The following is a 25,989-nucleotide window of genomic DNA, read 5'->3' as shown; positions in this document are numbered from 1 at the left end:
AATTATGATTTTTTTTCTCTTTACTAATTTTTTTTTGCTTAAATCTCAAAATACATAATCAAAATATAATTGGTTGTATTTGTGAAAGTGAGGGCAGTTATAATTTACACCTTAAAATTAAACATGGAACATACATAAGAAAAAATGTTTTAAATAACTGGTTTAAATAAAGAAAATTAATACATAAAGCCATTCTGAGAGATGTGTAATGAATTAAAGTGTTAGAAGTCAAATCACATTAATTTTAGCCACTCTGAGACCTCTGGAAAATCACTATAATACTTTCGGGTGAGTTGTCCTTCTTTTTGGGGATTGCACAGGAAAATCTTACAGTCCTATTGGAATCTTAAATTCTGTGATTCTGTGGGTAATTTCTGAGTGCTGACTCAAGTGCTGAGTCTCCTGAGAAGATATAAATATCTTTGTTTTCTTATACAGAGCTTGAGACTTAAAAATCTCTTCAGGAAATGGCTCCAGTGAAAACAGGGAATCTTTATGTATTTCCCATGTTTTAAAATGCACAGGTGGAAAAACTCAGGGGAAAAAGAATAGTGTTTGTGTTTATTTTTTTCTTTTTTACAAACTTTACTGGCAAGATGGAAGCGTCAATAGTAAAGATGATCTTTATGCTTAGATTCTTTTCTGATTTATCTTTAAGAGAGAAAGCTCTTATTTGGTCATTCTGATAACCAAATCATTGACATCATTATCAGAATACTGTGCAGAAAAAATATTACAATAGCCCTATGAGATGATAAGATTTTCAGAGTTGTATGTGGGAAAGGCCATGTCAAGCATGTCATGGAAATTACCTTATGCCTATCGAAGTGTAGTTTTAAAATGTTAAAACCTTGACTCATACAAACATAATGTGCATCAGGTATTTTATTCAGTTCATTAATTTTTGAGGAAATAAGTAAAACAGGAAGGCTAGTTCAAAGAACATTTGGGGAACAGTGTATTCATATGCAGTTTAATAAAGGAGCTGTTGAGTAAGATTGTTGGGTTAGTTATGAACTGATATCCTGCAGGCCAATAAACCCTAACCTGGCAGAAATGATTTGCTGCTCTACTGGACAAAAATCTGTAGGTTAACATGTAATTTTACTTAATCTGGGATATTTAGTTCAATAGTAAGTAGAATAATGAAACTTTGAATGGGTCTGTGTCTCCATATTACATTGCAAGGCTATGCTGTCTACCTTTTAGTTTTATGTAAGTTTTGGATAACTTTCTAATGCTTTTCATTATTCATTTATTTTATCTATAAAGGTAAAGACAAGGTGTATTCCCAGAAGTGTCATAACATGGGAAAGGTATAAAGTTACGAAGTTTCTCTGTTTCTGTATCACCAGTAGATTAAATATGTTCACTTTTTACCAATAAAGTTTATTGAACCACAGAACACAGTGCACATACAAGATTAAATTGGCTGAGTATGAGGTTTTATATTTTTAATGTGTTTTGCAGTATTTCTAATAGTGTCAGTCAAGTGAATATTCCTAGTTTAATATGCGTAGCTCTAGCACGATTACTATACAGTACCTCATATTTCAGATTAATACATGATTTCATCTCTGATAAGAAATTATTAGTCTTCTCTCCCTCGGCTCTGTTTTTCTAAATTTTATTTAACAGATGTTTTTTTAAAGAGTAAATGGTAGTTAAATTTAGAAGGTTAACATTTTCCAAAAGGCTATCTGTGTTGGTTTAGTGGGTTTTAAGGCTCCATTTTAAAGTTTAATTTTGTTGCTTTTTTAAAAAAAATAAGCTTTCTATTTTTGAATAATTTTTAAATGTAGAAAAGCTGCAGGGATAGTGCAGCCTTCTTGCAGACGGCTTACCCAGACTTCATTTGGATTCACCATCGTCCTGTCAAGACCTTCTTTTTTTTTTTTTTCCCAGGATCCACTGTTAGGGCCATAGTACATTTAGTTATAATGTCTCCCCAGTCTCATCTGGTCTGTAAATTTCTCAATCTCATTTTTCATTGTTTGTAAAAAGTATTCCAGTCTGGATTTTTCTGGTGTTTCTCTGGAGTTTTAGGGATTTGGGGGAAAGAATACCACAAAGATGAAGTGCTCTTCTCATCATGTCATGTCATGTCAGGAGGGACTGACTATCCTTATGGTGCTATTAACTTTCATTACTTGGGTAAGGTGGTGTTTGCCAGGTTTCTCCACTGAAAATGTACTGTTTTTCTCTTTCTCTGTTCTGTGGAAGTGAGTTACTAAGTGTACCCACGTGCGCTAGAGACGGAAGCGGAGGGTTGGGAAGTGGGAAGCCGAATTAAGCACTGTCTCCTGGAGGAGGCAGTATTGGGGATTCTCCGGAATGGAGGGTTTGTTGTCTCTTCACTCCTTTTTATTCGTGTTATATATATATATATATATTTTTTTTTTTTTTGTCTTTTTATCTATTCTAGGGCCGATCCCACGGCATATGGAGGTTCCCAGGCTAGGGGTCGAATCAGAGCTGCAGCTGACGGCCTGCGCCAGAGCCACAGCAACACAGGATCCAAGCCGCATCTGTGACCTACCCCACAGCTCATGTCAACGCCAGATCCTTAACCCACTGAGCAAGGCCAGGAATCAAACCCGCAACCTCATCGTTCCTAGTCGGATTCGTTAACCACTGTGCCACAACGGGAACTCCTCATGTTATCATTTATGTAAGGATGTATATATTAGGGTTTGGGTTATATTTCAGTGCTGCGTGATTTATTTTCTTGCTCTGTTTTAGTTTTAGGGAACTCTCGTATCCTTTTCACACACCCCTGTCCTTTTTTTTTTTTTTTTTTTTTTTTTTTAATTTTTAGGGCCACACCTGTGGCATATGGAAGTTCCCAGACTAGGGATCAAATCGGAGCTACAGCTGCCAGCCTGCACTACAGCCACAGCAACACAGGATCCAAGCCGTGTCTGAAGCCTGCACCATAGCTCACGGCAACACTGGATCCATAACCCACTGAGTGAGGCCAGGGATAGAGCCTGCATCCTCATGGATCCCAGTCAGGTTCATTAACCACTGAGCCACAAAGGAAACTCTTTTTTTTTTTTTTTTTGTCTTTTGAATACTTCTTTATTCTCTGGTACTGTGAAATACATCAGATTTGTTTTATTTCTTTTGTGATTAATGAACCTACACTGATGGATTATTATCACTCAAAGTCCATAGGTTTACTTAGGGTTCACTCTTAGTAGTGTGCATTCTCCAGATTTGGACAGACGTCATACAGAATAGTGTGACTGCTCTATGAATCCTCTGTGCTCCTCTCATGCATCCCTCCGTCCCTTCTCACCCCTGGCAACCACCGATCATTTTACTGTTTTCCATGTTTTTCCTTTTTTGGAATGTCATACAGTTGGAATCATACAATATGTAGCCTTTTCGTATTGGCTCCTTTCAGTTAATGATATGCATTTAAGGTTCCTTCACATATTTTCATGGCTTGATAATTCATTTCTTTTTAGAACTGAATAATATTTCATGATCTGGAAGTACCATGGTTTATTCATCTATTCACCTCACTGGAGGATATCTTGGTTGATACCACATTTTGGCAGTTGTCCCAACTTGCTTTTTATTTTCCTTACCCTAGCCCTAGAATCAGCCATGTCTCCAAGGAGCCCTGGTTTCTCTTACTGGAAAATGGTATTTGGAAACCAGGATTTGGTCCCTAGGTATCTTGCTGCTACTGGAGGATTATTACTTCTAAGCCATTTCAGCAGACAGAGTTATGTTTTTTAAATAAGAGAAAACTAAATGTTTTCATTATATTATGACTGTAAATATAATTTGTAAGTAGGGCAGTCATCCTGAAAGAATTAGATGTGTCCTAAATTGCAAAACCTAACGCTTTTTTTTTTTTAGGGCGCAATACTTTTACTTATTTTTATTTTTTTTAATTTTTTATTACACAAATGAATTTATTACATCTGTAGTTGTATAATGATCATAACAATCTGATTTCACAGGATTTCCATCCCACAGCCCAGGCACATCCCCCCACCCCCTAAAACTGTCTCCCTCAGAGACCATAAGTTTTTCAATGTCTTTGAGTCAGCGTCTGTTCTGCAAAGAAGTTCAGTCTGTCCTTTTTTCAGATTCCACATGTCAGTGAAAGCATTGGATGTTGGTGTCTCATTGTACGGCTGACTTCACTTAGCATGATAGTTTCTAGGCCCATCCATGTTGCAAAAAATGCTGGCGTTTTGTTCTTTTTAATGGCTGAGTAATATTCCATTGTGTATATGTACCACATCTTCTGGATCCACTCCTCTGTCGATGGACATTGAGGTTGTTTCCATGTCTTGGCTATTATAAATAGTGCTGCAGTGAACATTGGAGTACATGTGTCTTTGCGAGTCGTGGTTTTCTCTGGATAGATGCCCAGGAGTGGGATTGCTGGATCAAATGGTAATTCTATGTTTAGTTTTCTGAGGAATCTCCATACTGCTTTCCACAGGGGTTGCACCAATTTACAATCCCACCAGCAGTGTACTAGGGTTCCTTTTTCTCCACACCCTCTCCAGCACTTCTTGTTTGTAGACTTTTGGATGATGGCCATTCTGGCTGGTGTAAGGTGGTACCTCAGAGTGGTTTTGATTTGCATCTGTCTAATAATGAGTGATGTTGAACATCTTTTCATGTGTTTCTTGGCCATCTGTATGTCTTCTTTGGAGAATTGTCTGTTTAGCTCTTCTGCCCATTTTTGGATGGGGTTTTTTGTTTTTTGGTATGGAGCTGCAGAAGGTGTTTATAAATTTTGGAAATTAATCCCTTGTCAGTCGATTCACTTGCAAAGATTTTCTCCCATTCTGTGGGTTGTCTTTTTGTGTTGTTTAGGGTTTCCTTTGCTGTGCAGAAACTTTGAAGTTTGATTAGGTCCCATGTGTTTATTTTTCTTTTTGTTGTCAATACTCTGATAGGTGGATCTGAGAAGATGTTGCTGTCATGTATGTCAGAGAGTGTTTGGCCTATGTTTTCCTCTAGTAGTTTTATAGTGTCTGGTCTTATATCTAGGTCTTTAATCCGTTTTGAGTTTATTTTTGTGTGTGGTGTTAGAGAGTGTTCTAATTTCATTCTTTTCCATGTGGCTGTCCAGTTTTCCCAGCACCACTTATCGAACAATCTGTCCTTTCTCCATTGTATATTCTTGCCTCCTTTGTCATAGATTAGTTGGCTGTAGGTGCGTGGGTTTAATTCTGGGCTTTCTATCCTGTTCCACTGATCTATATTTCTGTCTTTGTGCCAGTACCATGCAGTTTTGATGATTTTTGCTTCGTAGTATAGTCTGAAGTCCAGGAGCCTGATTCCTCCAGCTCCATTTTTCTTTTTCAGGATGTCTTTGGCTATTCTGGGTCTTTTGTGCTTCCAAACAAACTTTAAAATATTTTGTTCGAGTTCTGTGAAAAATGTCCTTGGTAATTTGATAGGGATTGCATTGAATCTGTAGATTGTCTTGGGTAATATAGTCATTTTGATAATATTAACTCTTCCAATCCACGAGCATGGTATATCTTTCCATCTATTTGTGTCATCTTTGATGTCTTTCATCAGTGGCTTGTAGTTTTCAGAGTATAGGTCTTTTGTTTCTTTAGGTAGGTTTACTCCTAGGTATTTTATTCTTTTGGATGTGATGATAAACAGTATTGCTTCCCTAATTTCCTTTTCTGCTCTTTCATTGTTAGTATATAGAAATGCCGTCAATTTCTGTGTATTGATTTTGTATCCTGTGACTTTGCCAAATTCATAGATGAGCTCTAACAGTTTTCTGGTCGAGTCTTTAGGATTCTCTAGGTATAGTATCATGTCATCTGCAAATAGGGGTAGTTTTACTTCTTCCTTTCCAATATGGATTCCTTTTATTTCTTTTACTTCTCTGATTGCTGTGGCTAGGACTTCCAGAACTATGTTGAAGAGCAGTGGTGAGAACATCCTTGTCTTGTTCCTGATCTCAGTGGGAATTCTTTCCGCTTTTCACCATTGAGAATGATGTTCGCTGTGGGATTGTTGTATATGACCTTTATCATGTTGACGTAGGTTCCCGTTATGCCCATTTTCTAAAGGGTTTTTATCAGAAATGGGTGTTGAATTTTGTCAAAGGCTTTTCCCACATCTATTGAGAGGATCATATGGTTTTTATTCTTCAGTTTGTTGATGTGGTGTATCACACTGATGGATTTGCAGATATTGAAGAACCCTTGTGTCCCTGGGATAAATCCCACTTGATCATGATGTACAATCCTTTTAATGTATTGTTGGATGTGGTTTGTTAGTATTTTGTTGAGGATTTTTGCATCGATGTTCATCAGTGAAAATGGCCTGTAGTTTTCTTTTTTTGTGGAATCTTTTTCTGGTTTTGGTACCAGGGTGATGGTGGGTGGCCTCATAGAATGAGTTTGGGAGTATCCCTTCCTCTGCAATTTTTTAAAATAGTTTCAGAAGGAGAGGTGTTAGCTCTTCTCTAAATGTTTGATAGAATTCACCTGCGTCCTGGACTTTTGTTTATTGGAAGTTTTTAAATCACAGTTTCAATTTCAGTTCTTGTGATGGGTTCATTCATCTTTTCTATTTCATCTTGGTTTAGTCTAGGAAGATTGTACTTTTCTAAGAACTTGTCCATTTCTTCTAGGTTTTCCATTTTACTGGCATACAGTTTCATACTAGTCTCTTGTGATCCTTTGTATTTCTGTGATGTCCGTTGTTACTTCTCCTTTTTCATTTCTAATTTTATTGATTTGAGTCCTCTCTCTTTTTTGCTTGATAAGTCTGGCTAGGGGTTTATCAATTTTGTTGATCTTTTCAAAGAACCAGATTTTCGTTTCATTGATCTTTTCTATGGTTTTCTTTGTTTCTATTTCATTGATTTCTGCCCTGCTCTTTATGGTTTCTTTCCTTCCACTAACTTTAGGTCTTGTCTGTTTTTCTCTCTCAAGCTGCTTTAGATGTAAAGTTAGCTTGTTTATTTGAGCTTTTCCTTGTTTCCTGAGGTGGGCTTGTATTGCTATAAACTTTCCTCTTAGAACGGCTTTTGCTGCATCCCATAGGTTTTGGAGTGTTGTATCTTCATTGTCATTTGCTGCTAGGTATTTTTTAATTTCCTCTTTGATTTCTTCAGTGATCCATTGATTGTTTAGTAGCATGTCATTTAGTCTCCACGTGTTTGTGTTTTTTGCAGATTTTTTCTTGTTGATTTCCAGTTGTATAGCATTGTGGTCGGAAAAGATGCTTGATATGATTTCACTTTTCTTAAAGTTACTGAGGTCGGATTTGTAGCCCAGGATATGATCAATCTTGAGAATGTTCCATGTGCACTTGAGAAGAATGTGTATTCTGTTGCTTTTGGATGAGATGTCCTATAAATATTAAGTCCATCTGGTTTAATGCTTCATTCAGGGCCTGTGTTTCCTTACTGATTTTCTGTCTGGTTGATCTGTCTATTGCTGTAAGTGGGGTGTTCAAGTCCCCCACTATGATTGTGTTATTGTCGATTTCTCCTTTTAAGGTTGTTAGCAGTTGCCTTATATATTGTGGTCAACCTGTGTTGGGTGTGTAGATATTTTATTTTATTTTTTTTATTTATTTATTTATTTATTTTTTTGGTCTTTTTGTCTTTTTTGTCTTTTGTTGTTGTTGTTGTTGTTGCTGTTTCTTGGGCCGCTCCCGCGGCATATGGAGATTCCCAGGCTAGGGGTTGAATCGGAGCCGTAGCCACCGGCCTACGCCAGAGCCACAGCAATGCGGGATCCGAGCCGCGTCTGCAACCTACACCACAGCTCACGGCAACGCCGGATCATCAACCCACTGAGCAAGGGCAGGGACCGAACCTGCAACCTCATGGTTCCTAGTCAGATTTGTTAACCACTGCGCCACGACGGGAACTCCGATATTTTAAATTGTTATATCATCTTCTTGGATTGATCCTTTGACCATTATGTAATGTCCTTCTTTGTCCCTTAAAATATTCCTCATTTTAAAGTCTATTTTTTCTGATATGAGTATTGCTACTCCAGCTTTCTTTTGATCCTCGTTTGCATGAAATATTTTCTTCCATCCTCTCACTTTCAATTTGTATGTGTCCCTCTAAGTGAAGTGGGTCTCTTGAAGACAGCATATATATGGGTCTTGTTTTTGTATCCATTCAGCCAGTCTGTGTCTTTTGGTTGGGGCGTTTAGTCCATTAACATTTAAGGTAATTATTGATATGTATGTTCTTATTGCCATTTTATTAATTACTTTGGATTTGTTTTTGCTGCTCTTTTTTCTTTCCTTCTTCTCTTGTTCTTTTCTGCCTATAGAAGTTCCTTTAGTATTTGTTGTAAGGCTGGTTTAGTGTTGCTGAATTCTCTCAGCTTTTGCTTATCTGAGAAGGTTTTGATTTCTCCTTCAAATCTGAACGAGAGCCTTGCTGGGTAGAGTAATTTTGTTTGGATGTTTTTTCCTTTTATCACGTGAAGTATATCATGCCACTCACTTCTGGTCTACAGAGTTTCTGTTGAAAAATCTGCTGATAACCTTGTTTGGGTTCCCTTGTATGTTACTTGTTTCTTTTCCCTAGCTGCTTTCAAGATTTTCTCTTTGTCTTTAATTTTGGTCAGTTTGATTAATATGTGTCTCAGGGTATTCCTCCTTGGGTTTATTTTGTATGGCACTCGTTGTGCTTCCTGGATTTGAGTGAGTGATTCCTTCCCCGTGTTAGGGAAGTTTTCAGCTATTATCTCTTGGAATATTTTTTCTATCTCCTTGTCTCTCTCTCTTCTCCTTCTGGCACCCCTATAATACAGATGTTGGTGTTTTTGACGTTGTCCCAGAGTTCTCTGAGACTCTCTTCATTTGTTTTCAGTCTTTTTTCTCTTTTCTGTTCCACATCCATAATTTCCACTAATCTGTCCTCCATCTCGCTTATTCGTTCTTCCGCCTCCTGTATTCTGCTGTTGGTTGCTTCTAGTGAATTTTTTATTTCAGTTATTGTATTTTGCATCTCTTCTTGTTTAAGTTTTATATCTTGTATCTCTTTGGTCAGTGTTTCCTGTCAGTTATCCATCTTTGCCTCCAGTTTATTTCCAATGTCTTGCATCATCTTCAGCATCAACAGTCTAAAATCTTTTTCCCGGAGGCTGAGAATCTCCTCATGGCTTAGCTGTTTTTCTGGGGTTTTTCCTTTCTCCTTCATTTGAGTTATGGTCCTCTGTCTTTTCATTTTTATAGGTTTTTGGTGTGGTGACCTTTTTACAGTTGATAGAGTTGTAGCCTCTCTTACTTCTGGTGTCTGCCCCCCTTGTGGCTGAAGTCGGTATGGGGGGCTTGCTGTAGGCTTCCTGATGGGAGGGGCTGATGCCTGCCCCCTGGTAGGAGGAGCCGATTCCTATCCCTCTGGTGGGTGGGGCTTAGTCTCTGGATGGGATTAGAGGCAGCTGTGTGCCTGAGGGGTCTTTAGGTAGCCTGTTTACTTAGGGGTGGGGCTGTGATCCCACCTGGGTTGTTGTTTGCCCTGGGGCTTCTCAGCAGCTGACTGACAGGTGGGGCCAGATTTTCCCAAAATGGCCACCTCCGGAGAGGTGGCACTGCTGCTGAATATTCCCAAGAGCTTTTCTTTCAGTGTCCTTCCCTCACAACAAGGCACGTTCACCCCTGTTTTCCCAGGATGTCCTCCAAGAACTGCGGTCAGGTTTGACCCAGATTCCCGTGGAGACTTTGCTTTGCCCTGGGACCCAGTGGAGGTGAAAGTCTGTGTGTGCCTTTTAAGAATGGGGTCTCCATTTGCCCCAGTCCCGTGGAGCTCCTGTGCCAAGCCCCACTGGCCTTCAATGCCAGATGCTCCAGGGGCTCTTTCTCCCAGTGCCAGATTCCCACATGCGAGAGTTTGATGTGGGGCTCAGCACTCTCACTCCTGTAGGTGAGTCTCTGTGAACCAGTTAGTTTTCAGTCTCTGGCGCTTCCCACCCAGGAGGTATGGGGTTGTTTATATCACGAAATTGCCCCTCCTGCCTCTTGATGTGGCCTCTTCTTTTTCTTCTGGAGTAGGGTATCTTTTTTAAGGTTTCCGGTCCATTTGGGTGGGGATTGCTCAGCTTTTAGTTGTGAATGTTGTTGTTTTTAGGAGAGAAGTTGAGCTCCAGTCCTTCTATTCTGCCATCTTAATCCCGTCTCCAAAACCTAACGCTTAAGAAATGTCATATAATAAAATTTTCCATATTTTTAGTCAGTTAAAGTCAGAATTGGAAGAATGCTCAGCCTAATGTATTTTAAGGAATTTTTGATTATCATTGCTTTTCTTTTTTTGCTGTTTTTTTTTTTCCTTTTTTATGTTTTGTTACAGGTGTTTTCTTCCTTATTATGATTTTTTTTTACTAAGTTATGGAGTCACGCATATTTCAGGATAAAACTGATGTTTTCCTTTTGAACATTGCTGTTAGAAGTTTAAATTAGTACAGCCTCTCTAGAGAAAGACTTTTGGCACCCAGAGTTTTGTTTCTAGGAGTATTCCTTAAGGAAATAATCTGACAGCTCTATAAAGATGTGTTAATGGAGTTCTCATCGTGGCTCAGCAGAAATGAATCTGACTAGCATCTGTGAGGATGCAGGTTTGATCCCTAGCCTCACTCAGTGGATTAAGGATCCCGTGTTGCTGTGAGGTGTGGTGTAGGTTGCAGACACTGCTCAGACCCTGCGTTGCTGTGGCCGTGGTGTAGGGCTGCAGCTACAGGTCCGGTTGGATCCCTAGCCAGGGAACCTCCATATGCCACAGTTGCGGCCCTAAAAAAAAAAAAAAAAAAAAAAAGATAATGTTGAAATCAACTTTATTTATACTAATGAAAAATTACTAACACTCTAAGTATTTATTTCAGAAGATTGTTAACCACCAATATACCAGGGAAATATTCATCACCATTTACCATCTTGGAATAATGGACTTTATTTTTAATAAATATTTTTAAGCCATCTTATGAATTATTTGCAGAAGTAAAAATAAAAAATCGTGAAAATTATTAGAATTTTAATAAGTATCTTAACATAGCAAACCCAAATTTTTAAGAACTGCTTTATTGAGAGATAATTTACTTACCATAAAACTCACCATTTTAAAGTGCACCATTTAGGGGATCCCTTTGTGGCTCAGCAGTTAACGAACTCAACTAGGATCCATGAGGATGTGGGTTTGATCCTTGGTCTTGCTCATTGGGTTAAGGATCTGTCATTGCTGTCGCTGTGGTGTAGGCTGGCAGCCATAGCTCCAATTCGACCCCTAGCCTGGAAACCTCCATGTGCCTCAGGTGCAGCCCTAAAAAGCGAAAAATAAAAAAATTTTAAAAATAAAGTGTATCATTTAGTGGATTTTAGTATATCTTCATTTTTTTGAGCATCACCATAATCTAAGAATATTATATCACCCACAAAGAAACTTTTTCTAAGTTCCCATTGTGGCTCAGCAGGTTAAGAACCTCACTAGTATCCATGAGGATGAGAGTTTGATTCCTGGCCTTGCTCAGTGTGTTAAAGGATCCATTGTTGCCGTGAGCTGTGGTGTAGGTCACAGACTTGGCTCGGATCTTATCTTGCTGTGGCTGTGGCGTAGGCCGGCAGCTGCAGCTCCAATTGGACCCCTCCTCTGAGAACTTCCATAATGCCCTAAAAAGAAGAAAAAGAGAAGAAACTTTTTCCCATTAGCAGTCACTCCCCATCCTTCCTCCCACCCTAGGTACCCACTGATCAATCTACTTTATATTTCTATGTATTTTCCCATTCTGGATATTTCATATAAATGGAATCTCACAGTATGTAGCATTTTGCAGCTGGTTTATTTCGCTTTGCATAGTATTTTCCATGTCCGTCCATGTCGTAGCATATATCAGTACTACATTTTTATTGCTGAGTAACAGTCGATTATATGAGTATGCCACACTTGTTTATCCATTCTCCAGGTAGTGGCAATTTGGGTTGTTTTTACTTTGGGGCTACTATGTATAGTATTCCTGTGTTTGAATAGCAGTATTTGTGCTTGGTTGGGTACTTAGCAGTGGAATTGACGGGTTATATGATAAGTTTAGCTGTGTGAGGAACTATTTTCCACGGTGGCTGCACCAAGTTTACAATCCCATCAGCGATGTACCAAGGTCCCAATTTCTCTACGTCCTTACCAATATTTACTATTCTGTCCTTTTTATTGTGCCATTTTACTGAGTGTGAAGTGGCATCACTAAGATCATAAATCATGGTTTTCACTTGCATTTCCGTGATGGCTAATGTTGAGCATCTTTTCATGTGGCCATTTGCCATTTGAATATCTTTTGTAGAGAAATGTTTATTTAATTTCTTGGTTCAAGTTTTTAGTGGGGTTATTTGTCTTATTATTTAGTTATGAATTCTTTATATATGCTGGATATAAGTCCCTAGTCAGATATACTACTTTTTTCTCATTCTGTGGGTTTTTTCATTTTCTTAATGATGTTGGCAAACGCAAATTTTTATTTTTACTTTTGAAAAAAAAGTACCCCAAATAAACACAGCTCTTTGATTATAGCTGTGTATCATCTACCACACATGAACCTAAAATAAGTATATTCTAAATTCAGATTCAGATTTCAAATACATCTTCAGTTAGTCCTCGCTTGTTATTCTGGTCCTTGCAGTCACATTATCAGAACTAAATTTAACAACTCTTAATTTTGTTGAAGAGAAGATGACCATCTTTTTTGCTCCACAGTTGCAAAACATTGTTATTTTTAAAATTATAAACACAACTTAGAATGATCCAAACAATGAGTTTTTCACATCTACATGTTATTTTTTCCTGCCACACACCTTTGTGTACACACACTCACCTTCACCATTTGCCCACTTAGTAGTCATATCAAGTAAATTTTGATGCACAAATATCATAAACAATGAAAGAATATTGTCACACAAGAAAGAAACAAAAGGGATCCAAATTAGGAAGGAGTAAAACTGTCATTGTTTGCAGATGACATGATACTATATGTAGGAAATCCTAAACATGCCACCAAAAATCTATTAGAACTAATCAATGAATTCATTAGAGTTGTAGGATATGAAATTAATATATAGAAATCTGTTATGTTTCTGTATGCTAACAACAAACTCTCAGAAAGGAAATTAAGGAAATAATCCCATTTACAGTCACTTCAAAAAGAATAAAATACCTCGGAGTAAATCAAACTAAGGAGGTAAAAAACCTAAACTCACAAAACCATGAGACACTGCTGAAAGAAACTGAAGAGGACACAAACAGATGGAAAGATACAGGTTGGAAGAAAAGTTAATTACTGTTAAAATGACCATAGGCTACCCAAGGTAGTCTACAAATCCAATGCAATTCCTGCCAAATTACTAATGGTATTTTTCACAGAACTCTAATAAGTAATTCTTAGATTTGTATAGAAACAAAAGACCCTAAATTGCCAAAACAGTCTTGAGAAAGAAGAGCAAAGCTGGAGGTATCACACTCACTGATTTCAAACTATATTATAAAGATACAGTGATCAAAATCATATGAAACGGGCATAAAATCAGACACATGGATCAATGGAACAGAATAGAGAACCCAGAAATGAACCTACATTTATATGGTCAGTTAATCTATGACAAAGGAGACAAGAATATACACTGAGGAAAAGACAGCTCTCAGTAAATGCTGTTGGAAAAGCTGGACTTCTTTTTTATACCATACCTGAAAACAAATTCAAAATGGATTAAAGTCTTAAATTTAAGACCTGAAGCCATAAAACTTCCAGGAGAAATTGGCATTTGATCTTGGTCTTAGCAATATTTTTTTGGTTATGTCTCCTCGGGCAAGGGCAAAAAAAAAGGGGGGGGGACTACATCAAACTAAAAAGCTTTTGCACAGTGAAGGAAACCATCAACAAAACAAAAAAGGCTGCCTACTGTGAGATAAGATATTTGTAAACAATATATCTAATAAGGAGTTAATGTCCAAAATATTTCAAGAACTCATGCAACTCAATCAAAAAAAATCCGATTTTTAAAATGAGGAGAGAACCTGAATAGACATTTTTCCAAAGAAGACACACAGATGGCCAGCAGGTACATGAAGAGATGCTCAACATCACTATTATCAGGGAAATGTAAATCAAAACCACAATGAAACATCACCTCATACCTGTTAAAATGGCTGGTATCAAAATGACGGAAAATAACAAGTGCTGGCAAGAATGTGGAGAAGAGGGAACGCTCATTATCAGGGAATGTAAATTGGTGTAGCCACTATGGAAAAAAATACGGAGACTCCTCAAAATATTAAAAATAGGACTACTATATGATCCAGCAATTTTGCTTCTAGGTATTTTTCCAAAGAAAATAAGTATGCAGCCCTGTGTTCATTGCAGCATTATTTGCAGAAGCCAAGATACAGAAGCACCCTAAGTGTCCTCAATAGATGAATGGATAAAGGAGATGTGGTATGATATACAGTGGAATATTACTCAGCCATTAAAAAGAGTGAAGTCCTGGAGTTCCCTGGTGACCTGGAGTTAGGGACTCAGTATTGTCACTTCTGTGGTGCAGGTTTCGTCTCAGGCCGGGGAACTTTTGCATGTCCCAGGTACAGCCAAATGAATAAATAAATAATGAAGTCTTTATTTGTCCCATTTGCAACAACACGAATGGACCTACAGGGTATATACTAAGTGAAATAAGTTGGAGAAAGACAAATACCATGTAATTTACTTACATGTGGAATCTACAAAACAATACAAATGAACAAACATAAACAGAGTCATAGATACAGAGAACAAATAGGTAGTTCCCAGAGGTGAGGGGCCAGGGAAATAAGTGAAATAGGTAAAAGGGACTTTAAGAGATAGAAGCTTCCACTTAACAAGATAGATAAGTCACAGGGATAAAATGTACAGAGTGGGGAATATTATCAGTAGTAATGTAGTATCGTTGTGTGATGACGGATCGTAACTAGACCTAGCATGGTGATCATTTTGTAATGTATAGAATACCAAGTCACTGCATCGTGTGCTTGAAACAGAGATAGTGCTGTAGGTCAATTATATTTCGAATGAACTCTTGGAAAAAGAGAACAGATTTGTGGTTACCAGAGGCAAGGGGTGAGGGGAAAAGGAATTAGCTGAAGGTGATCAAAAGGTATTAATTTCCAGTCATATGATAAGTACTAGGGATATAATGTACAATATGGTTAATGTAATTGACACTGCTCTATGTTATATATGAAGTTTGTCAAGAGAATACATCCTCAGAGTTCCCATCATGAGGAAGAAAATTTTTTCTTTTATTTTGTATCTATATAAGATGATGGATATTCACTAAACCTGTTGTGGTAATCATATCATGATGTATTTAAGTCAGATCGTTATAAGATGCCTATACAGTGATATATATGTCAATTATATCTCAATAAAATGGAAGAAAAAATTTTAATACGTATATTTAAATTTTTTTAAAGATAGAATATTGTCGTGTATCCTTTTAGCTGAATAATATAGTCCAAGTTCTTACTGTAGAATTATTGTATGGCGAAGTCCTTGACTGGTTGAATGATAATATCATATTTCCTTTTTGCCTTTAGAAATGCATTATTATTCACTTTACCAGTTCTTAAGTTTGAGAAAATTGATTTAGGATATTGTTATATGATGGCTCATAGTCAGATTTCACTTATACAACCAATTTCACCATCATCGTTAGAGATTAGATTGTTACTGTCTGTCTTTGTGCATTCATTTCCTGGTTCGTTTAATATTTATAAAGAATCTTTATCATTTTTCTTCTGTTTGTCATTTTGAGTAAGAAATAAAAGATCTCAGTTCTCAACTGTGTTCACAGATATGACTGCAACAGTAGTGTCTCCAGGTTTTGTAATACCTTCTTGAAAGATGACACCATAGTTTATGTACCACAGGAAGAAAACTAAAGATGAAGGCATTTATCGCACTGTGCATTTCTCTCATCTGCTGTGCATCGTCTTCTACTGTTCTTATAACATGTTACACTTTTAACTTAAGAATAATTGGTGAGGAATGATGAAATAATTTCTAGGATATTGAGATTGCAAGAGTTTCAATATATGGGAAAGGTAAGATCATTAAAACCCCATGTGTTTCTTAGATTCATTAAAGAATTCAGTGAGTTTTATTCTGTTAGAAAAAAAAATAGTAAACATTTTTCTGTCTCTTGGATGACATCTATAATGGCTTGAATTGTGTCTCCCCAAAAGACAAGTACTGTGAATGTAACCTTATTTGGTAATGAGGTTGTTGCAGATGTGATCAAATTAAAATACTGGATTATGGTGAGCCCTAAATCCGATGACTAGTATCTTGATAAGAGAGGGGAGAAGGAGCTTTGGATACAGAGACACAGAGAGGATGTGCGCAGTGGGAGGACGGCCCTGTGGAGGCCAAGCCAGATGCAGAAGTGATGCAGAGGAATGCTGAAGATTGCTGGGAGCCACCAGAAACTCGGAAGAGGCAAGGAGGGCTTCTTCCCTAGAACCTTCAGAGGGAGCATGGCGCTGCTCACACCTCAATTTCAGACTTCTAGCCTCCTTAAAGAACAAATTTCTGTTGTTTTAAGCCTCCCAGTTTGCAGTGAGTTGTGATGGCCACTTTAGGAAACTAATACAACCTCTAAGAAGGTATAAAAGTCGTGAAATGCTACTCTTGAGAAATAGCTGGAATTGCTCAACAGAGAACGTAGAAAATTAAAACTGGGCATAATGGACCTTGGCAGTAAACTGAGGTTTAAATTAATTACAGTTTGTCTAAACAATGAGTTACTGTAGAGCCATTAAAATTGATAATAGGAGTTCCCATCGTGGCGCAGTGGTTAACGAATCCGACTAGGAACCATGAGGTTGCGGGTTCGGTCCCTGCCCTTGCTCAGTGGGTTAAGGATCCGGCGTTGCCGTGAGCTGTGGTGTAGGTTGCAGACGCGGCTCGGATCCCGCGTTGCTGTGGCTCTGGCGTAGGCCGGCGGCTACAGCTCCGATTGGACCCCTAGCCTGGGAACCTCCATATGCCTCCGGAGCGGCCCAAAGAAATAGCAAAAAGACAAAAAAAATTTTTTTAAATAAATAAATAAATAAAATTGATAATAAAGCTTTCCAAATGTTGTTAAAAGAAAAAAAAAAAAAAAAAACAGTGATCATGAAACAGGTCCTAGACTAGGATTACAGTTGTCTTCAGTGTGTGTGTGTGTGTGTGGGAGAAGTCTGGGAAATGTGCAGCAGTAGTCATCTTGTAAGCAGTGGCTGTCTCTGCTCAATTTTATTTTCTTAAAACCTGTGTTTTTTTCACATTTGAAAAAATAGTGTTTATTACTTTTAGAGTGAGAAAAATTAGCTGTTTCCATTTTGCGGGAGAAAAGAGCTTGAATTTTGAGTTGATTTTGTTTCACTTTGATTAATTGATTGCTTTGTGATTGAACTCATTCCCTTGGGTTATCTCATCAGTTCAGATGAGCTCAGAGCCATGAAACATTCATACACAGGATGTGCTCATCCTGTTAAGTAGCTGGGGTAAGAATGTCAAAACGTGAATGTGATTTAAACTGGAGGTATCCTTTCTAACTGCATGAAACGGCCTTCCCATCCCACAGGACTTGTTCCTTCTTCATCTGATACTTAAATGCTTATCTGAACTTTGGTAATTTATACGCATTAGATTTTCAAGATCTTACAGCTGTTTTATTCATGTTTGTGTGTATTTTCAGTTACCTCTGTGTTTCTTTTCTTTTCTTTTTTCCCACACCCCGGCATAGCCCAGCCAGGGATCAAAACCAAGCCAGAGCTGCACCTTGCACCACATGCAGCAATACCGGATCCTTAACCCACTGCACCACACCAGAACGTCCATGGTACCTATGTGTTTCTAGTACTCCTTAAATTCTGCTTTTCCCGTATCTGCTCATTACTCAAGGCTTGACTGAAATATGACTCCCTCCTTGACCCCTTCCCTGTTTTTTTCTCAAAATAAATTATTTTTCTCTTTTTTCTGGGTTTTTTTGTTTTGTTTTTATATATATAATGCTCCCCTACTTCATGTCCTGGAGGGGGGAGGGAAGGCCTTTCGTGTTTAGTGTTTAGCTGGTTTGTAATTCATGTCTGTCTCATAAATAAATACTCTAAATATTTTATCTACTAAAAATAGTAGACATTGAGTAAGGATGGTTAATTTGAATTTGTAAAGCACAAATTCTCATTCTTCAAAAATTTTCCTCTACTGTTTCTACTATAAAGTTTAGCTAAAATATATGTTCATCACTGCTTTGACTCTCTTCATGAAAATGATATATACCATCATGAAACTTTGGGAACTTTAATTACCTAATTGTTTCCTGAATGTATGTGAATGATAAAGGTTCTTTATGCTATTCTCTTGATTGTGGGACCTTAAAACACAGAGGTTTCTTCTTTTAGTGTATTATTTCCTTTAAAAATTGACCCTATTTAGAAAGTATGGGTTAACAGACTATTGAAATGAATGACTCAGGAACTTCATTCATTATTCATTATTTGTATAATAGAGCCAGGAGATGAGCATTTCAGACAAATCGAGCTGAAAATGCAGAGGCTTTTCAGGAGAAATATTTAGCTTGCTTGGATGCAAACAGAGGATGTGAATATGTGGATTAACCAGGCTGGGTATTCCAAACGAGTGTGATGGAAGCAGCTAAGTACAGAAGGTTGAAATGATAGATCAAGGAGTGGAGAGAAGTGAGGAAATAAGGATAGAGAGTGATGATGGAAAAAGTGGTAGGCTTGGGAGTTCCCGTTGTGGCTCAGTGGAAACGAATCTAGCATCCATGAGGACGTAGGTTCCATCCCTGGCCTTGCTCAAAAGGTTAAGGATCCGGGGCTGCCGTGAGCTGTGGTATAGGTCAAAGATGCAGCTCAGATCTGGCGGTTGCTGTGGCTGTTGTTTGGGCCAGCAGCTACAGCTCCTGATTCGATCCCTAGTCTTGGAAACTCCACAAGACGCAGGGGTGGCTCTAAAAAGACCAAAAAAAAAAAAAAAAAAAAAGTGGTAGGCTTAAAGAATGGAGGTCTTACTAAGAACTGTTGGTGGAGTAATAACCCAGACAAATTCCAGGTGATGGTCAAAGAATGGTGTGAAATTCATCTCTGTAATACGGGATCTCTGCTCAGCTCCCTACCTGTAAACTAAAGCACCAGTTGTTTTCTCCAGTGAGCTATCATGTACTCTTCTCAAAATGTTCAAAACTGAAATCAGCATCTTATTCCCCCAAATCTGTTTTTTCCTTCTGAAGTCTCCATCTGAGGAAATGGCACTGTCATCCGTGCATCCTTATCAGAGCAGCTGTATGGGTATCATTTCAAATGCCTCTTTTCCCACAGCCTTTGCATCCTTTTAGTCATTTGCTTCCACTTCGTTTTGCTTCAGCTCTCCTGAAGTGCTTATAATATTCTAATCATATCATTCTCTTTCACTCTATTTGTGTTCCTTTGCCTGTGTTGTTTATTTCTACCTAGACTGTCCTTTCTCCGTGCCTTTGTCTAGGTAACCTCTGTCCATTAGTCTAAACTCAGCTTAAAAATGATCTAACCCAGAATCCCTACCCACCTCCCGCACCCACCACCACTACATCTTTCATGTTTAAATGTCCCTCTTTTGTATGTCCCTGTTGCTTTATTCTTATCTATTTTGTAACACTGGAATCCTTATTTTTTTTTCTATAGCTTAGACTCTGAACTTTTGAATTTACTGAATTTTGTAACTCTATTACTTAACAGAACAAACACATAAATACCTGTTGGAAGAGAGTTCCTATCAATCTAATTTGTTAGGAAATGTTGAATTATCTATTTGTATGCTTATCTTCCCATTAGCCTGTAAATTCCTTAAACTCTATCTTGTTCCTCTTTGTCTTAGTTTTTATTACTACTGCTTACATAATCCAGGACTCAAAAATCAATCTTAATTTGATTGAACATTTGTTGAGAGCCAACTGTGTGTCAAACACTAGGTTGGTGCTGGGACGCAGAGATGAACATGAAAGATAAGACGCCACCCTTCCTGACCCCATACAGTCTAATGAGCAAGATAGACATTAAATAAGAAATTGGATATGTAGGAGCTGTTGTAAAAAAAGATTGCCTTGAGGATACGAAGAGCCCATGCCAAGGGAATTTCACCTTCTCTAGGTTGAATTTAATGTAGAAGTAATCTTATCAGAAGAATGAGTACATGAAAGTGCATTTTAAAATGTCATTTATGGAGTTCCTACTGTGGCACAGTGAGTTAATGACCCATCTTGTCTCTGCGGAGGCTCTGGCTCGATCACATGGTTCTGTGTGCCTGTCTTCTCCTATCTGCTGCAGTGTGCTCACTCTGTGTTCCAGATAGTGGCTTCATACTTGGATGCATTGATCATCACTCAGCCATCCTTTTTCTGTCCTCCAAAGATGTGCTGAGAGCTCCTTTCCACTGAAGTGCCCCTTCTTGTTTATTCTTTATTTTGAGGTTGTCTCAGGAAGGAGTGACTAGAAATATCTGTGCTTCATTCACTAAACTTGCTTTTTACTAATTCGAGAGGTATTAATTTGCTTTTCTTGAATTGTTGGTTTGTGTACTATTTAGTTTCTCTGTCTAAATGTGCTAACGCTGCAATATCTGCATACTGCCTTAGAAGTCTAAACATTGGATTCTCTACCCTTTTCTAGTATTGCTTTCCTTTGTGAGGAAAGATTACTAACTTGCCTTTTTTATACTTGAACTGTACAGGAGAATAGCCCTATTATCTACCTCACTGAGTTCTGGTTAAGCAAACAAATTATCTGAAGTATTGGATGCTTTTGAAATAAGCAGTTTTGCTGTGAGTTTAAAAAAAAAAATTGCAGTCAATCCCTTGAATAATGATACATATAAAACTCATTTTGCATGAAATGCAATGCCCGTTGGCATTGTCTGAGAGCAGATGCAGGTTACTGTAGTGAGTCATCAGATTAATCCTTTGTAATTTGACAATATGGTCAGTAACTAGAGCTATAAAAAGCAAGACTGATGTTACTTGTTTCAATTACTGTAGACTCTTGTCCGCATTCTGTTTCACTCAGGTGGCTCTAATTACTTTTTTTAGAAGGAGGAAAAAAATCTGTGTTGGTTGCATGTTTGTAGAACTTAGGTTGAGTTGGGAACAGAAAGTTAGTCACTTTGACTCCCCACCCCCACCCCAGCTTGTTTTCTTCTATCTAAAAATATCTGTGGCTACTCATTTATTCAGCAATAATTTTCGTGTTCACAGAAACTGTGTTGGACACCAGGGAGGATGTTAACAATTTGAGACAACCTTGTTGATTGACATATAGAGGGTTACCAGTGCTGTTACAGAATTAAGTAGCTCCTAAGATAATGGTATTCCTGCCCCAAAGTACTGAATTTATTAAGTGAAGGGTGCTATTAATTGAAGTGATTATTAAGTCTGGCTAGAGAGACTTAAATTGGAGCTTCTTTACGTATTAGTCTTGGGAGCTTAATGTCTGAGCCTCCACTTCCTAATCAGAAAGATAAATTTCATGGCCACCTTGCGGAGCTGCTGTGAGAATTAGATACTATGTAAAGCCCAGTGTTTATCACACTTTGACCCTCAACTGGTAAGTGCTGTGATGGTGGTAGTGGTGACAGCTGGAACCTGTGGAGCGCCCAGGATGAGTATGAAGGACTAGCTAAAGAAAGAAGCCCAGGTGGTGTAACTAGAAAGAACACCTGACAGCTCATAATCAAGTGGTTTTCATAACAGTCACAGAACTGGAGTTTACACAAAGCAGAGGGTTGGGACAAATTTTGAGTCTGCCAGGATTCAGGACTCAGAATGTCTAAGTCAGAGGTTAAACTAAAACCATGCCTGGAGTGAAGGACAGGATTGGGACACAAACATCAGATACCTGTCAGAATTTGAAGACAAAATCAGGAATAAACTGTATAAACAGATTAGGTAATAACGCGCTGTCAGTGCTGTGGTCAGTTATGTTGACAGTGAGGCCTCACCGTATTCTGGATTCTTCTGTTCTTTGGAGTAGATCATTGCAGTGCCCTTTCTGTGGTTCCAGGAGCCTGACACTTCACGTTTTATGTATAACAGGATAAGCCAATGTGGGGAAAAAAGCCCTTTTTGTTATTGTTGCTGCTTTTTTTTAAAAGTTTTATTATAGTTGATTTGTTCTGCTAATTTCTGCTATACAGCAAAGTGACCTGGTTATACACACACACATTCTTTTTCTCACATTATCCTCCCTCATGTTCCATCACAAACCTGTGTTATACAATAGGATCTCATTGCGTAGCCGCTCCAAATCCATAGTTTGCATCTCCTAACCCCAAGCTCCCAGTGCATCCCACTCCCTCTCCCTCCCCCTTGGCAACTGCAAGTCTGTTTTCCATGTTCATGAATTTGTTTCTTTTTGTAGGTAGGTTCATTTGTGCTACATGCTAGTTTCCAGATATAAGTGATATCGTATGGTATTTGTCTTTCTTTTTGACTTACTTCACTTAGTATGAGAATCTCTAGTTCCATCCACGTTGCTGCAAATGGCATTATTTTGTTCTTTTTTATTATGCCTTTGTTCTTTTTTTATACCACATCTTCTTAATCCATTCATCTGTCATTGGACGTTTAGGTTGTTTACACGTCTTGGCTATTGTGAATAGCGCTGCAGTGAAGATAGGGGTGTGTGTATCTTTTTAAAATGAAAGTTTTGTCCAGATATATGCCCGGGAGTGGGATTGCTGGGTCATGTGGTAGTTCTGTATTTAGTTTTCTGAGGTACCACTATACTCTCCTCCAGAGTGATTATACAAATTTACATTCCCACCAGCAGTGTAGGAGGGTTCCCTTTCTCCACATCCTCTCCAGCATTTTTTATTTGACTTACTAATGATGGCCTTTCTGACTGGTGTGAAGTGTAGTTTTGATTTGTATTTCTCTAATAATTAGTGATGTTAAGAATTTTTCATGTGCCTGTTGGGCATCTGTTTCTCTTCTTTGGAGAAATGTCTCTTCAGGTCTTCTGCCCATTTTTCAATTGGGTTGTTTGGTTTTTTGCTGTTGAGTTGTATGAGTTATTTGTATATTTTGGAGATTAGGCCCTTGTCGGTTACATTGTTTGAAACTACTTTCTCCCATTCCAAAGATTGTCTTTTTGTTGTTGTTGTTTTTAATGGTTTCCTTTGCTGTGCAAAAGCTTGTCAGTTTGATTCGGTCCCATAGGTTTATTTTTGTTTTTATTTCTATTGGTTTGGGAGATTGACCTAAGTAAACATTTGTACAGCTGATGTCAAAGAATGTTTTACCTATATTCTCTTCTAAGAGTTTGATGGAGTCTTGTCTTATGTTTAAGTCTTTAAGCCATTCTGAGGTTATTTTTGTGCATGGTGTGAGGGTGTGTTCTAGTGTCATTGATCTGCATGCAGCTGTCCAGTTTTCCCAGCACCACTTGCTGAAGAGACTTTTTCCCACATTATATTCTTGCCTCCTTTGTCAAAGATAAATTGACCATAGATGTCTGGGTGTGTTTCTGGGTTCTCTATTCTGTACCATTGGTCTGTATGTCTGTTTTTGTTCCAGTACCACAGTGTCTTGATTACTGTAGCTTTGTAATATTGCCTGAAGTCTGGGAGAGTTATGCCTCCTGCTTTGGTTTTGTTCCTCAGGATTGCTTTGGCAATTCTGGGTCTTTCGTGGTTCCATATAAATGTGTGGATTGTTTGTTCTAGTTCTGTGAAAAATGTCATGGGTAATATGATAGGGATTGCATTGAATCTGTAGATTGCTTTGGGTAGTATGGCCACTTTCATGATACTCATTTTTCCAACCCAGGAGCGTGGACTATCTTTCCATTTCTTTGAATCCTCTTTAATTTCCTTGATTAATATTTTACAGTTCTCAGCATGTAAGTCTTTCACCTCCTTGGTCAGTTTTATTCCTAGACATAATTTTTTCTGGTGTTATTTTAAAAGGTAGTGTATTGTTATACTCCCTTTCTAATATTTTATTGTTAGTATACAGAAATGCAACTGATTGCCGAATTTTAATCTTGTATCCTGTTACTTTGCTAAATTCGTTGATCAGTTCGAGTAGTTTTTATGGGGAGTCCTAAGTATCATGTCATCTGCATAGAGTGACAATTTTACCTCTTCTCTTCCAGTTTGGGTACCTTTTATCTCTTTTGAGTGTCCGATTGCTTTGGCTAGGATTTCCAGTACCATGTTGAATAACAGTGGTGAGAGTGGGCATCCTTGTCTTGTTCCAGATTTTAGTGGGAAGGCTTTCAGCTCTTGTTTGTTGAGTATTATATTGCCTATGGGTTTGTCATAAATGGCTTTTATTATGTTGTGTTCACTCTATACCCACTTTGGTAAGAGTTTTTATCATGAATTGATGTTGGACTTTGTCAAATGCATTTTCTGCATCTGTTGAGATGATCATGTGGTTTTTGAGTTTTCTTTTGTTAATGTGGTGTTTTATGTTGATTGATTTGCGTATGTTGAACCATCCTTGTGAACCTGGGATGGTGCCCACTTGGTCGTGGTGTATGATCTTTTTTTGTATATGTTATTGGATTCAGTTGCCTAAAATTTTGTTGAGAATTTTTGCGTCTCAACAAAAGACATTGGCCTGTAAATTTTTTTGGTAGTATTTTTGTCTGATTTTGGTATTAGGGTGATGGTGGCTTCATAGTATGTCTTTGGGAGTGTTCTGTATTCAATCTTTTCAAACAGTTTAAGAAGGATGGGTATAAGTTCTTCTTTGTATGTTTGGTGGAATTCGTCAGTGGAGCCATCTGGTTCTGGACTTTTGTTTGTAGGAAGTGTTTTTATTACATATTCAATGTCATTTGTAGTGATCAGTCTGTTCAATTGATCTGTTTCTTCTTGATTCAGTTTTGGCAGGCTGTGTATCTCTAGAAAGTTGTCCATTTCTTCTAGGTTGTCAAATTTACTGGCATATCATTGTTCATAATATTCTCTTATGGTTTTTTGTATTTCTGCACTATCTGTTGAGATTTCTCCTTTTTCATTTCTTATTGTCTTTATTTGGGTTCTTTCTTTCCTCTTCTTGGTGAGTCTGGCCAGAGGTTCGTCAATTTTGTTTACTCTTTCAAAGAGCCAGCTCTTGGTTTTCTTGATTTTTTTTTTTTCCTATGGCTTGTTTGGTTTTTTACTTTGTTTTGTTTGCTTTTCACCTGCAGCATATGGAAGTTCCCAGGCTAGGGGCTGAATCAGAGCTGCAGCTGCCGGCCTAGCCAGTCAGCAACACAGGATCCAAGCCGCGTCTGCAACCTACACCATAGCTCATGGCAACACCGGATCCTTAACCCACTGAGCAAGACCAGGGATTGAACCCACATCTTCCTGGATCCTGAGCCTTGAACGGAACTCCTTTTTTTTTTTTTTTTTTTTTTTTTTGGTCTTTTTACCATTTCTTGGGCTGCTTCCTGTGGCATATGGGGGTTCCCAGGCTAGGAGTCAAATCAGAGCTGTAGCCACTGGCCTACACCACAGCCACAGCAATGCGGGATCCGAGCCGCGTCTGCAACCTACACCACAACTCACAGCAACACCGGATCCTTAACCCACTAAGCAAGGCCAGGGATCAAACCCACAACCTCATGGTTCCTAGTCGGATTCGTTAACCACTGAGCCACAACGGGAACTCCCAGAACTCCCTTCTATTGTCTTTTGAATCTCTATTTTATTGATTTCCTCTCTGATATTTATTATTTCCTTCCTTCTGCTGACTTGAGGTTTTGTTTATTCTTTTTCTAATTCTTTTAGGTGGTAGGTTAAGTTGTTAATTTGAGATTTTTCGTCTTTCTGAGGAAGGCCTGTATCTCAGTGAACTTCCATCTAAGAACTGCTTTTGCTGCATCCCATAAATTGTGAATGCTGTGTTTTCATTATCATTTGTCTCAAGGTATTTTTTCATTTCCTTTTTGATTTCCTCATTGATCCATTGTTTTTT

General features: G+C 38.1%; 1 protein-coding gene across 5 annotated transcripts in view; it reads left to right on the top strand.

The window, feature by feature from the left end:
* The window catches only part of NARS2 (asparaginyl-tRNA synthetase 2, mitochondrial (putative)), a 141,551-nt gene that overhangs the window by 54,697 nt on the left and 60,865 nt on the right, over window positions 1-25,989 (top strand). The gene's annotated exons all lie outside the window — the stretch shown is intronic.

The sequence above is a fragment of the Sus scrofa genome, chromosome 9 (assembly GCF_000003025.6).
Source record: "Sus scrofa isolate TJ Tabasco breed Duroc chromosome 9, Sscrofa11.1, whole genome shotgun sequence".
In the NCBI taxonomy this organism is placed as follows: Eukaryota; Metazoa; Chordata; class Mammalia; order Artiodactyla; family Suidae; genus Sus; species Sus scrofa.
The sequence above is the reverse complement of the archived record's forward strand: the minus strand, read 5'-3'. Positions and strand labels throughout refer to the sequence as shown.